The following is a 13,556-nucleotide window of genomic DNA, read 5'->3' on the forward strand; positions in this document are numbered from 1 at the left end:
ATGTGGTTGAGAGCCTCTGGGTGAGGATGAGGGTGGTGGAAAACAAAGGAGATGTTGTAGTGGGTGTCTACTAACGATTGCCCAGCCAGGATGTCAGCGCTGATGAGTTACTCTATAGGATTGGTAGCCCTCGTCCTTATGGGAGATTTCAACTTCCCAGACATCAGCTGGGAGTACCATACTGCTGTGATGAGCAGGTCTTGGAAGTTCTTGAAGTTTGTAGGAGATAACTTCTTGTCAAAGGTACTCAGTGAGCCAACTAAGAAAGATGCCCTCCTAGACTTGCTAATTGTGAATAGAGAAGGACTCGTGGGGGGTGCGATGGTAGGTGGCTGTCTTGGCCACAGTGATCATGAAATAGTTGAGTTTAGAATTTTCAGCGTAATGAGAAAAAAGGACAGCAGAGTTGCTACCTTGGACTTCAGGAGAGCAAACTTTAAGCTATTCTGGGAGCCACTTAGCAGAGTCCCCTGGGAATCTACTTTTGAGGGCTTAGTAGTCCACGAGTGCTGGTCAGTTTTTAAGAACCACCTTTTAGAAGCACAGGAGCAGATGTAATCCCACTGTGTTGAAAGTCAAGCAAGCAGGGCAGAAGACCAGCTTGGCTGAACAGGGAACTCCTCATGGAGCTCAAGAGGAAAAAGAAATTGTATGATCTCTGGAATCAAGGTCAGGCTTCTCAGGAAGATTACAGAGCCGTGGTTCGTATATGCCGGGAGAAAACACAACAGACCAAAGCTCAATTAGAGCTGAAACTGGCCAGTGTTCTGTTAGATAACAAGAAAGGCTTTTTGACGTATATTAATAGTAAGAGGAGGTGTAAAGACAACATTGGACCGTTACTTCTTCAAGATGGTTGTTGTGGTTTAACCCTGGCCAGCAACCAAGCACCGTGCAGCCACTTGCTCACTCCCCCTCACCCAGAGGGATGGGGAAGAGAATTGGAAAGGAATGTGAAACTCGGGGGTTGAGATAAGAACAATTTAATAGGTAAAGCAAAAGCCGCGCACGCAAGCAAAGCAAAGCAAGGAATTCATTCACTACTTCCCATGGGGAGGCAGGTGTTCAGCCATCCCCAGGAAAGCAGGGCACCATCACGCGTAACGGTTACTCGGGAAGACAAACGCCGTAATGCCGGATGTCCCCCCACCCTTCTTCTTCCCCCAGTTCATATACTCAGCATGATGTCATATGGTATGGAATATCCCTTTGGCTAGTTTGGGTCACCTGTCCTGGCTGTGTCCCCTCCCAATTTCCCGTGCCTCCCCAGCCCTCTGGCTGGCAGGGCCCAAGAAACTGAAAAGACCTTGACTTAGTAAAACATTACCCAGCAACAACTAAAACCATCAGTGTCCTATCAACATTGTTCTCGCACCAAATCCAAAACACAGCACTGCACCAGCTACTAAGAGGAAAATTAACTCTATCCCAGCTGAAACCAGGACAGTGGTCATCTGACTATTAGGGCTGAATAAAAAGCGGAGGCATTCACTGCTTATTTTTGCCTCACACTTTAATAATACTGGTAGACCTTGGGCTGGCTGGTCCCCTGAGTCAGAGGACCATGAGTGTGGGAAGAGTGGCTTTCCACTTGTGGATGCTGAAATTGTAAGGGACCAGCTAGATCAGCTGAATGTTCACAAGTCCATGGGGCCTGATGGGAGTCATCCCAGAGTACTGAAGGAGCTAGCGGATGTTACAGGAGGACCCATCTCGATCATCTACCAAAGGTCTTGGGAGTCTGGGGAGGTCCCTGCTGACTGGAAACAAGCTAGTGTTATTCCAGTCTACAAGAAGGGCGTGAGGGAACTACAGACCTGTTAGTCTGACCTCAGTTCCTGGAAAAATTATGGAGAAGATCATACTCTGGGTACTATTGAAAGGCTTCTAAAGAGCAATGCAATCCTCAGACTCGGTCAACATGGGTTCACAAAGGGAAAGTCCTGTCTAAACAATCTGATCTCCTTCTATGATAAGGTCACCCACCTACTGGATGAAGGGAAGGCGGTAGACGTAGTTTTTCTGGATTTTAGTAAGGCTTTTGATACTGTCCCTCACAGCATCCTTCTGGACAAGTTGTGCAGCTGTGGGATGAGTGGGTTCATTGTGTGTTGGGTGAAGAACTGGCTGAAGAGCAGGGCTCAAAGGGTTGTAGTGAATGGAGTTATATCTGGCTGGCGACCAGTCACCAGCAGTGTTCCTCAGGGTTCAATTCTAGGGCCGTTTTTGCTCAATATATTTATCAGCAATCTAGATCCATTAGCAAGTTTGCTGACAATACCGAACTGGGAGGTGCTGTTGACTCTCTTGAGGGACAAGAGGCCTTGCAGAGGGATCTAGATAGATTGGAGCATTGGGCTATGATTAATAGGATGAAATTTAACGAGCCCAAATGCTGGGTTCTGCACATAGGATGGAGTAACACCAGACACAAGTATAAACTGTGAGAGGAGTGGCTGGAGAGCAGCCCTGCAGAAAGGGATCTGGGGATGCTGGTTGGCAGCAGGCTCAATAGGAGCCAGCAGCATGCCCTGGCAGCCAAGAGGGCAAACTGCATCCTGGGGTGCATCAAACACAGCATAACCAGCCAGTCAAAAGAGGTGATGACCCTGCTGTATTCAGCGTTGGTGCAGCCTCACCTTGAGTACTGTGTGCAGTTCTGGGCCCCACAATTTAAGAGGGATGTGAAGATCCTTGAATGCGTCCAGAGGAGGGCAACAAAGCCAGTGGAAGGGCTGCAAGGCATGTCCTATGAGGAGCAGCTAAGGACTCTGGGTTTGTCTACTTTGGAGAGAAGGAGTCTGAGGGTCAACCTCATTGCTCTCTACAGCTTCCTGAGGAGAGGGAGTGGAGAGGGAGGTGCTGATCTCCCTGGTATCCAGTGACAGGACCTGTGGGAATGGTTCAAAGCTGCACCAGGGGAGGTTTAGATTGAACATTAGGAAGCATTTCTTTACCTAGTGGGTGGTCAAACACTGGAACAGGCTTCCTAGAGAGGGGGCCGATGCCCCAAGCCTGTCAGTGTTTAAGAGGCATTTGGACAATGCTCTTAATTAATAACACACACTAACTTTTGGTCAGCCCTGAAGTGGCCATGCAGTTGGACTAGATGATTGTTGTAGGTCCCTTCCAACTGAAATATTTTATTCTTGTCTCATCTAGTCTTTTTTATATATAGCTTATCAGAGGGAAAGGAGGAAATTCCAGGAAAACTATTCATGAAATAATCTAGGAATGTTAACTTCCTTGCCTGATTTACATCTGTCAGGCAAACCTTTTTGGTCACTATAGGTGAAAATTTTTTTACTGTGGAATCATAACACAATCTTCTAGGAAAATAAAACCTTGCAAAATTGTGTCAACCTGTTTATATATGTGTGTATGTATCACTACAAAACTGCACTCCACTAGGAAAACTGCACCAAGAAAATTTTTAAAAAAGAAACTCAAACCAAACACACACACATACACACTAACAATGTGTTATGTAAGTGATGTTGCTTAATACTAACTTAAAATAAAGTGCTATGGGTAAGTCATGATTCAAAGAAATAGAAGATTGAACTAAAAATGAGCTATTAAATTTTTGCAGTTCAAGTGATTTATAGCTTTCCTCTGTGCTAGGATTTTCTTTTTCTTATTTATTGGACTCTGGTTTCTCTAAAACTAAGGCTTTTCTCAAACAAGAAAGCAGATGGTTATCTTGATTGCATTATTTCTTCATGGTGAAGAAGTGCTTAAGAGTGAAACTTATTAAAAATTTAAATGCCTTATCTTGATGTTGCTCTGTGAGAATATGCCTACCTAAAAAGGGAAGTAACCTAGATACGTCCTTCTTAAGTGCAGGTTCAGTCTGTTAATGCTTATTCTTGTGATGGCTCTGCTCTAGGTTCCTGTGTTGTTCGAGATGCTACAGGGAAAGTTAATAATACCATTATCACCAAGCTGAAAAATTGTACTACTGCAGCTTGCAAATTAAACTATGATTTCTCATCCTGTCAGACAGGGTGTCAGTATGGGCTGATGAACAATTTCCAGGTATGAAATGTTCTCTTAAATTAGTATAATTGGGTTTGTGCTTTTTTTGAAATGCATATTAACAACAACAATAAAATAATTGGTTAAAAATGTCTGTCTCCATAAATACAAGGTTAATCTGGAATAGTTCAGTGATACACTTGAGCTAGTATGTAGAACAGCAAGGTAACCATGTTTAAAAAAACAAACCAGAACACCTTTGGGTATTTATATGCAGATGGTATAAATATTTACTCTTCTCCCGAGTAAGCTGCTTAGGTTAGTGGTGGTATTGCAGCTTGCTCCATTTAGATAATTGAATGTCATAATTCACTGACATGGATAGATGTGCTCATTGATAAATAGTGAGGTGTAGTAATTGTAGGAGGTATCTGTCAGTAACTTCTTTTTTGGTTCTGTTTTTTTAAAACTTGAAATTTCCTAGGAAATGTACTGACTTTTTAAAATATTACATATCAGTCACTATCATCTTTAGTGGTAAGGATTTTGTGAGATTTTTATAAGAACTGGTGTTATACTTTAAAAAGTTTGAAGAGTAGTGAGTAGTATTTTATCAATCCTGTGCACTTTGTGCTGCATTCAGTTCTTACAGCAAATTTTGGTTTTAGTGCTTAGGCAGATGTGGTTTTGAATGCACTTGCTGGATAGCAAATGGATGATCCATAGTGCAATTTAACTATGGAAAGCTTAGATGACACTAAGAACTGTGGGTGAGAGGCTTAGAATTCCACTCACTGGGATGGTAACAGTCTTGCATAGGAAGACCATCTTTAGTTCTTGTTGCAGTTATTGCAAATGAAGTCCTTGCAGGCTTCAGACATTCCTCTGTTCAGTGTCACAATGGCTGTGAGCTGGTAAAAGAGTAACTTCAGGAAACTGTTTGGGCTCTGTAGCCTGAGCTTTTATCTAATTCTAGTTAAGTTCCAACACGGAATAAAATAAATGCAGAATTCGGTCACATAACTATTTTAAAGTATATAAAATGGGTTTTTTTGAAACTAACTGATTTTGGATGACAGTCAGAAGTAGCATGAAACTAAATTCCAGAATCAGTGTAAAAGTTCTACTAAAACACTCTTCTTGCAAAGGACGTAGGCTATAAAACATTGCAAAATAGTTGGGGGTGGGGTGTGGGTTGGTGGTGAGTACAGTATAATCCATATACATTATATTAAAAAAACCCAAACCAACAAACAAAACCACAAAAAAACTCCAACCCTAAGATAATAGAGAAGCTACTGTTTGTTTTCATGCAGCTTTACTTTTCCTCTACAATGGCTAGACCAAATAACTGAAACTCCTGCTGCATATCAGCCCTTCATATTCTGTATGCACTCTGCTAGAGCTATCTGCATAAGTGGGCTTCTAGGTTTTGTGGTTATGAGTTCTGGATTATGGTGTATAAATTGAGTGGTTTCTTTTAACACCATGGCATACTGGTTCTACTGGAACAGGTTGTATGTGTGTGTCTCTGCAAATGGGTGTGGGGTATCTCTCCTGGGCATGCCTCCCACCCTTTCCTTGGCCCCTCCCCCCGTTTTGCTGGGCATGCCCCATCTCAGCCTCCCTCTCTTTTCCTGGGTGTAGCCCTCGTTGGCCCATACTCTTGTTTCCTAGGACCTGGGCCTTGCCCTCCAATCGTGGGTCTTGACTGGATCCACCTCCTGCTGAGCCTCACATCCCACACCCCCACCTCGGTCCCTGCCATCTTCTCATCCTTTTGGCTGGCTCCTGAACCCTAGCCTCGCAACCCCTTCTCCTTGAGCCTTGTCCTCTTCTTGCCCTTGCCCTCACCATGTCCCTGGTTCCTCAGGCCCTGCCCTTAGCTCGTCCTCCTCTCCTTGGCCCTTGCCCTTGCCTTCCTCTTGCCCCCGGCTCCTCAGGCCTCTCCCTGCCTTCCTCGACTTAGATCTTGCCCATCTTGCCTTGCCTTGCCCACTGGCCTGCCTGTCTCACCTCACTTTGGCCTCGCCTGTCTCACTTTGGCCTTGGGCCTCCCTCTGGGTCTCACCTCAGGCCTTGCCTTGCCTGTCTTGCCTCAGGACTTGCCTTGCCTGCTGCCTCACCTGTCTCCCTTTGCGCCTTGCTTTGGCCATGGGACTTGCCTCATCCATCTTGCTTTGGCCTTGCCTGTCTCCCCTTGGGCCTTGCCTTGCTCATCTCACCTCTCCTTGGGTCTCAGGACTTGGCCATCTCACTTTGGCCTCCCAATTTACCCTCCTTGTCTTGGGCCTCACCTCACCTGCCACCTCACCAATTTCCCCTTTGGCCCCGCCCACCTTGCTTTGGCCTCAGGCCTTGCCTCACTTGTCTTGCATTCCCTTGGGCTCTGAGCCTTGCTGTCTAGCTTTGGCATCCAGTCCTTGGGCCTCCCCATGCCCGCCTGACCCCTCATGCCTGGCCTCATCCTCCTCTGCCTGGGCCTCACCTTGCCCTTCTCTTCTTGAGCCTTACTTCAGCCCTGGTCTCACCCTTGCATTACTGCCCATGCCTCACCACCCTCAGGCTGAGGCTCACCCTGCTCTCGCCCTCCTCTCGCCTCGCCACCCTTGGTCCGAGGCATGAACTCGCTTCATCCTCAACTCGCTGCCCTCGGGCCGAGGTTTGCCCCCACCTTGCCCTTGACACCCTCGCCTCGCTCCTCGCTTTCCCCTCACCTCACTGCCTTCTGGCCAAGACTCACCCTCACCTCGCCACCCTTCAGGCCAAGGCTCACCCTTGCCCTTTCCTCACCTTGCCCTTGTCTTGCCCTCGATGCCCTCAGGCCAAGGCTCGCTCTCGCATTGGCAATGCTCTCTCCTTGACCGAGGCTCGTGCTTGTCCTTGCCCTGCCGCCCTTTGGGTTGAGAATCACCCTCGCCTTGCACTTGGGCCAAGGCTCGCTCTTGCCTTGCCCTGGCTTCACCCTCTCCTTCTCTCACCCAGAACTCCTTGCCTCTCCCTCTCCTTGCTGCGTCATCTTGGGCCAAAGCTTGCCCATGCCTCACCCTCACCTCACGGCTCTTGGACCAAGGCTCACTGTTGCCTCGCCCTTCCTTTGACACCCTCTGGCTGAGGCTCGTCCTTGCCTTGCCCTCACCTCATTGCCCTCAGGCTGAGGCTTGCCCTTGCTTCACCTTCGCCTCACCCTCACCTCATTCTTGTCTTGCTGTCCTCATGCCAAGATTCACCTGTGCCTCACTTTCAGTGCCCTCACCTCTCCAGCCTCTGGTGTTGCATTGCCAGCCTCTGGCCTCACATCGCAATTGCCTTGCCCTCACCTTGCCAGCCTCAGGCCGAGGCTTGCCCTGACCTCACCCTCGCCTTGCCTCCCTCGGGCCAAAGCTCACCCTCATGTCACCCTCACCTCAGCACCCTCAGACTGAGGCTCAACCTTACCTTGCCCTCGTCGCCCTCAGCATGAAGCTTGCGTGCAGTTCACCTCCCTCAGGCCGAGGCTCAACCTCACCTCGCCCTTGCCTTGCCCTCGTCTTGCCCTCGCCTCGCTGCTATTGCCTTTCCTTGCTTCGCCCTTGCCTTGCTGCCCTTGGGCCGAGGCTTGTCCTTGCCTCACTGTTGCCTCGCTGCCCTTGGGCTGAGGCTTGCCATCACACCAGGCTTGCCCTGGCCCTGCCACCCTCAGGCCAAGGCTCGCCCTCACCTCACCACCCTCCAGCCAAGGCTCACCCTGGCCTCACTACCCTTGGGCTGAGGATTGCAATCACCTCGCCAATATCACCTTTTCTCATATCACCTTTTCTCGCCTCTCCCTTGCCTTGCTGCCCTCAGGCTGTCTTGCCCTAACCTCACCCTCGCTTTGCTCTTGCCCTCACCTTACCCATTCCTCACACTCAGCTTCCTGCCTTTGGGCAGAGGCTTGCCCTCACCTCGCCCTCGCCTTGCTGCCCTTGGGCCAAGGCTTGCCCTTATGCTGAGGCTTGTCCTTTCCCTGCTGCCTTTGACCCAAGGCTTGCCCTCACCTTGCTCCTATTGCTTTTCCTTGCTTCACCCTCACCTCGCTGCCCTCAGGCTGAGGCTTGCACTTGTGTTGCCCTAACCTGAGCACCTTCAGGTAGAGGCTCGGCTCCCCATTGCCTCGCCAACCTTGGGCTGAGGCTCACCCTGGCCTGTCTGTCACCTCGTGCCTTGTTCTTTCCCTGCTCCCACCTCTCGCCACCCCTGTGTCCTTGGCTCTTGCCTCACCCTCACCCCATACCTGGCTCCTTGCCCCTTGTCCTGACCGCTTTGGGCCTTGCCATTGCCCTGCTTCCTTGGGACTCACCTTGTTGCAGATTATCTTAAGATTTTACTGAACCTTTCTATATTTTGTGTTTATGTAACAGTTAGTTATAAGAACATTTTGATTCTAAGGAATTAACCTTCATGATAGAATTATGTTAGCACTTATTAACCAATGACGTATGAATCACTGTGCTGCTTGTTATCCGAGACTGTTACTTGAAGTCCCTATGCTATAGACCATAATACCCTTAGTCTTTACTCTCTAGACCATAACCAGAGCACCCTGGTTCTATTGTGTATAGGATGAGTTATTGGACAGCTTGGCAAGGCCGATATCCAGCCGTCCAACTTGGCAACAAAACTTACTTTTAAGGTGTCCTGAAGTGAACTACCTTCATTATAATACTAAAAATCACGCCCACAGGTCAAGAAGACCCCTTGCCCAGGTGAAGACCCTTCCCCTGCGCAAGCGTAGTAACAGAAAAGGATGACACAGCAAATATTACAATTCTATGCAAATTTCTAACCAATCATTGTAACTGGGAGTGTACAAACTTGTAATTTTGTGTATAAATGTAATGGTAAAATCTACACAGGTGTGCTTGATTTGTGGCGATGCCACCGAGCACCCAGCGCTGCAATAAAGGAGTGCCTGCTTCTTAATACTACGTTGGTGTTAAGAGGTTTGATTCCCGATTTTGGTGACAGCTTTGGCGACCCAGATGGGACCTTGTGAGTGAGATTGGAGGGGACTGAGTGCTGATCGAGCTCTGGCCAGCACCGAGGATTTCTCGTGGAGAACCATCACCCTCGACCCATAAAGCTCCTCACAACATTCCCTGGAATGAGGTAAGGCACTTCCTTAAAAAAAAAAATAATAATTGTTTGGTTGTATAGCCTGCCCATAAGGTGCAGCGAAAGCTGCGCAGGGTTGGGGCTCAAGGGTTCCAGATTTGGTTGGTCTGCTCGGCATAAGCAAAAGCAGCTATCAGGTTAGACATTTGTTTGGTTTGCCCATAAGTCATAATCGAAAGCTATTGCTGGGTTGGACAATTTTTTTGGTTGTGTACACATTTGGTTGAACAATATATATGTGAATTATCGTCTGCCTAATTTTTAGGTTAGACATTTGGTTGTAATATGCACATATATTGATTTTAAAGTTTACATCTAAGTTACAAGTGGGTAACTGCTGAAACTTGGAAAATTTGAATGTTATCTGTTCTGTTGATGTTCTGTTGAGTGTGTGAGTGGGTGATTGAGATGTGCACGAAGTGAGTGTGGAGTCCCCATACACTGTCCCAACATCCCACGAGGGGCTTGGTCAGAGAAGGACGAAGTGTTTGATTTGATCGTTATATAAGGTAATAACTAAAAGAAAAAAAAAAAAGAGAAAAAGAAGAAAAAAACCCTGGTAACATGGCAACAAGACTTATAAAATTATTTAAGAGTAAAAGTGTGGGGAATTTAACACTGGATGAAAAGATACCGAAAACCTCGCCTGCTGCGGGCATTTCGGGCGAGCGGGAGTCAGATTCAAATACTCACAGAGTTCAAGATCTGATCCGTTTATTGTACAAACCAGGTAGACTTTTATAAGGCATTCTATAAGCGTGCAATAATGTGATTGGCTATTTTACAAGCGTATAATAATATGATTGGTTAACAATTGTTTACTGGGAAGATTTCTGTTTCTGCTTGTTCTGGCATGTAGGCTCCTTTCTGCGGTTTCCCAGCTCCTCTTATCACGTCCCGTTGGCCTTGGTTTTGTGCCAACATCTGCAATTTGCTCCTTTTTCTTCATCCCACTGTTCTGGTCGCAACCTCGTCTTATTTCTTCAGTATTTTTCCACTTGCTTCAGAGTTCAGTATAATCATTCAATACAGCAAGAGCCCCAACACCTCCCCCTTTCTTTTTAAATACAGCATTAATACTGCGTTCCACACAGCTCTGAAAACATTGTAAAAGGCAAGGCACTAAAAGTAACAAAAGAATAACAAACAACAATATAGACAGACCTTGTTTCAATAAATCCCTCAACCACCCTCAATTCTTGTTGAGGTAAATAAATTGATACATTTAAACGGTAAATCAACTGTTGCAAAAAATACGTATTTTTAACAAGTGTAGTATTCCACCAGGTACAGTTATCACTAAAGCCAAAATTCGTGTCATTATACTTCTTATCTAACCAACCCCAATATGATTGATTTATAGCCGTATAGTTTACTCCCAAAGGCTCAAAAGCTAGTTCAAAGCAGAAACGCATTTCTTGTAGGTGACATCTGAAGCACTTTTTTTTCCTTTTTTTTTTTCCTTTTTTTTTTCTTTTTTCTTTTTTTTCTTTTTTTTTTCTTTCTTTTTTTTTTCTTTTTTCTTTCTTTTTTTTTTTTTTTTCTTTTTTCTTTCTTTTTTTTTCTTTCTTTTTTTTCTTTTTTCTTTTTTTTTTTTCTTTCTTTTTTTTTGTTTTTTCTTTTTTCTTTTTTTTTTCTTTTTTTTTCTTTTTTCCTTTTTCTTTTTTTTTCTTTTTTCTTTTTTTTTCTTTTTTTTTTCTTTTTTTTTCTTTCTTTTTTTTTTCTTTTTTCTTTTTTCTTTTTTTTTTTCTTTTTTTTTTTTCTTTTTTTTCTTTTTTTTTTTTTTTCTTTTTTTTGGGGGGGGGGGTTTGTAATCAAGTCCGTATTTTTCCTTGAGAAGCTTAAGCTGTTCCTCTTGTTTCAGGAGAGTTTCCAACTCTGATTTGTCGAATAGGTCCGTATTTCCCAAAGATATCATACATTTCCTCCGCTGTGATTTCATACGGCAGGTTCCGAATATAAAGGATCCGATTGACCTCTGGGGGCAGCCAGATGTTAGCTCGCTTGGCCGCTTGCATTGCCATGGCGCCGATCGGAGGGGGGGAGTGCCGCCTTGGAGAGAATCCGCGGCCGGGACGGGGCCTGCCGGGCCGCACGCCGCCGCTCGCCGCTTGTTCCTTTTCAGGACACCAGGGTGGTAATTCATCATCTAATCCCCACGCTATTCGTTCAGCAGTGGTCAGTACTGGATAAGCTTTGGATGTATAATCGGGGGGATTTTCACACGGAGGTTGTCCCTCTGGCTCTTCCTCCGACTGAGCAGTAGGATCGCCGGGAGACCGCACTGCAGCCTTAACAGCTGCAGCGACTTGAGCCTCGCCGTGTAACTGCGCGACCATACCCCGTACAGCTCGATACGTGCGAGCCAAAGTCTTTACCCCCTTAGTCCCAACTTGCACAGATTCCCATAAGTCCTCTCCTACTTTCTTCCATGTTTCATTATTATATACATCTTGCGTAGAAGCAAGGTAACCACGGCAGCGACTCCAACATAGCAGATCAACTACTGCCTGCCGTGAGACTGGCGTTTCAGTTTTTTCTGCCAGTTTCATCAAACTGTCTACGATTGCTTTTCCACCACTGATGCAGTGATTCCCATCCTGCTTAAATTTCCTGACTCACTGGTCAGCCGTGCACGTTCCGCCTTTCTTCGGGCGCCCAGCTCTCTCTCCGCTGGCAGCAGGATCCTCGCCGGCTCCGCAGCTCGTAACACGATCCTTAATGAATCCTCCTGACCTTTTAACCGATCCTGTCGACCCTCATCGGATCACGTCGGGGGTCACCAGATGCTGCGGGCATTTCGGGCGAGCAGGAGTCAGATTCAAATACTCACAGAGTTCAAGATCTGATCCGTTTATTGTACAAACCAGGTAGACTTTTATAAGGCATTCTATAAGCGTGCAATAATGTGATTGGCTATTTTACAAGCGTATAATAATATGATTGGTTAACAATTGTTTACTGGGAAGATTTCTGTTTCTGCTTGTTCTGGCATGTAGGCTCCTTTCTGCGGTTTCCCAGCTCCTCTTATCACGTCCCGTTGGCCTTGGTTTTGTGCCAACATCTGCAATTTGCTCCTCTTTCTTCATTCCACTGTTCTGGTCGTAACCTCGTCTTATCTCTTCAGTATTTTTCCACTTGCTTCAGAGTTCAGTATAATCATTCAATACAGCAAGAGCCCCAACACTCGCCGTTAGGATGTTTGTTAACACACTGGGGTATTCACCCCATGAAGATTTATGAAAAAATCAAATGATAGAATATTGTAATAATTGGTGGCCATTGCACATTTTAGAAGATCAGGAAAAGTGGCCAACTAATGGAACACTAAGTTATAATACTATATTGCAATTGATGCTGTTTTGTAGGAGAGAAGGGAAATGGAATGAAGTCCCATATGTGGATTTGTTCTTTTATCCGAGGCAACAAACGATTTGGCAAAAGGAATGTAAATTGATCAGTCAGAATAATCTAATAATGACATTATATTTATGGGACAATCAGTGCCAGATATAAAGAGGATTTTAAACTGGGAAATGAAGGAGTCAAATTTCTGGTTGATACTGGAGCAACGTATTCTGTATTAAATGTTTGTAAAGGGAAACCGGGAAATAAAACTGCAAAAATAGTTGGAGCAACAGGGAAAGAGGAAAACAGGCCATTCCTACAACCCTTGGATTTAAAATTTGGATATAAAATAATTACACATGAATTTTTATACATACCAGATTGTCCAATACCTTTGTTAGGGCGGGATTTACTATCTAAGTTAAATACACAAATAGTTTTTGAGGAAGGAGAAGTTTTCTTAAAAATCCCAGAATCAAAACCAGGAGAAATGCTAATGATAGAAGAGAAGGTGAAAGAAATGCAGATACCCCAAGAAGTGGATGAGGCTGTCATGCCAATAGTCTGGAACACAGACATACCTGGCAAGTCTGAGGCAGCACAGCCTGTAACGATAGAATTAAAGGAACAGGCAAAAACGGTAAGAATTAAACAATACCCAATCAAGCCGGAAGTGAGGCAAGGAATTAAGAAGTTAATTGATAAGTTTCTAAAATATGGGATTCTTGAAGAATGTGAATCAGAATATAATACTCCAGTCTTGCCAGTAAAGAAACCTTCAGGTGAATACAGACTAGTTCAGGATTTAAGAGCTATGAACCAATTGGTTAAAGATATACATCCTATTGTTGCAAGCCCATATACACTCTTAACTGCATTAAGAGAAAATTATCAATGCTTTACAGTGCTTGATTTGTGGAGATGCCACCGAGCACCCAGCGCTGCAGTAAAGGAGTGCCTGCTTCTTAATACTACGTTGGTGTTAAGAGGTTTGATTCCTGATTTCGGTGACAACCTCACCCTCTTCCACCTTTCCTTGGCTCTTGCCTAGCTTGGGCCTTGCCCCAGTCTCCTTGGCCCTCACCTCATCCTCA

General features: G+C 45.4%; 1 pseudogene; it reads left to right on the forward strand.

Annotated features, from left to right (window-relative positions):
* The first annotated feature begins 623 nt into the window (after positions 1-623).
* LOC129783072 (solute carrier family 12 member 2-like) overlaps positions 624-13,556 on the forward strand; it is a 67,165-nt pseudogene continuing 54,232 nt past the window's right edge.

This window comes from Falco peregrinus, chromosome W, assembly GCF_023634155.1.
Source record: "Falco peregrinus isolate bFalPer1 chromosome W, bFalPer1.pri, whole genome shotgun sequence".
Taxonomy (NCBI): Eukaryota; Metazoa; Chordata; class Aves; order Falconiformes; family Falconidae; genus Falco; species Falco peregrinus.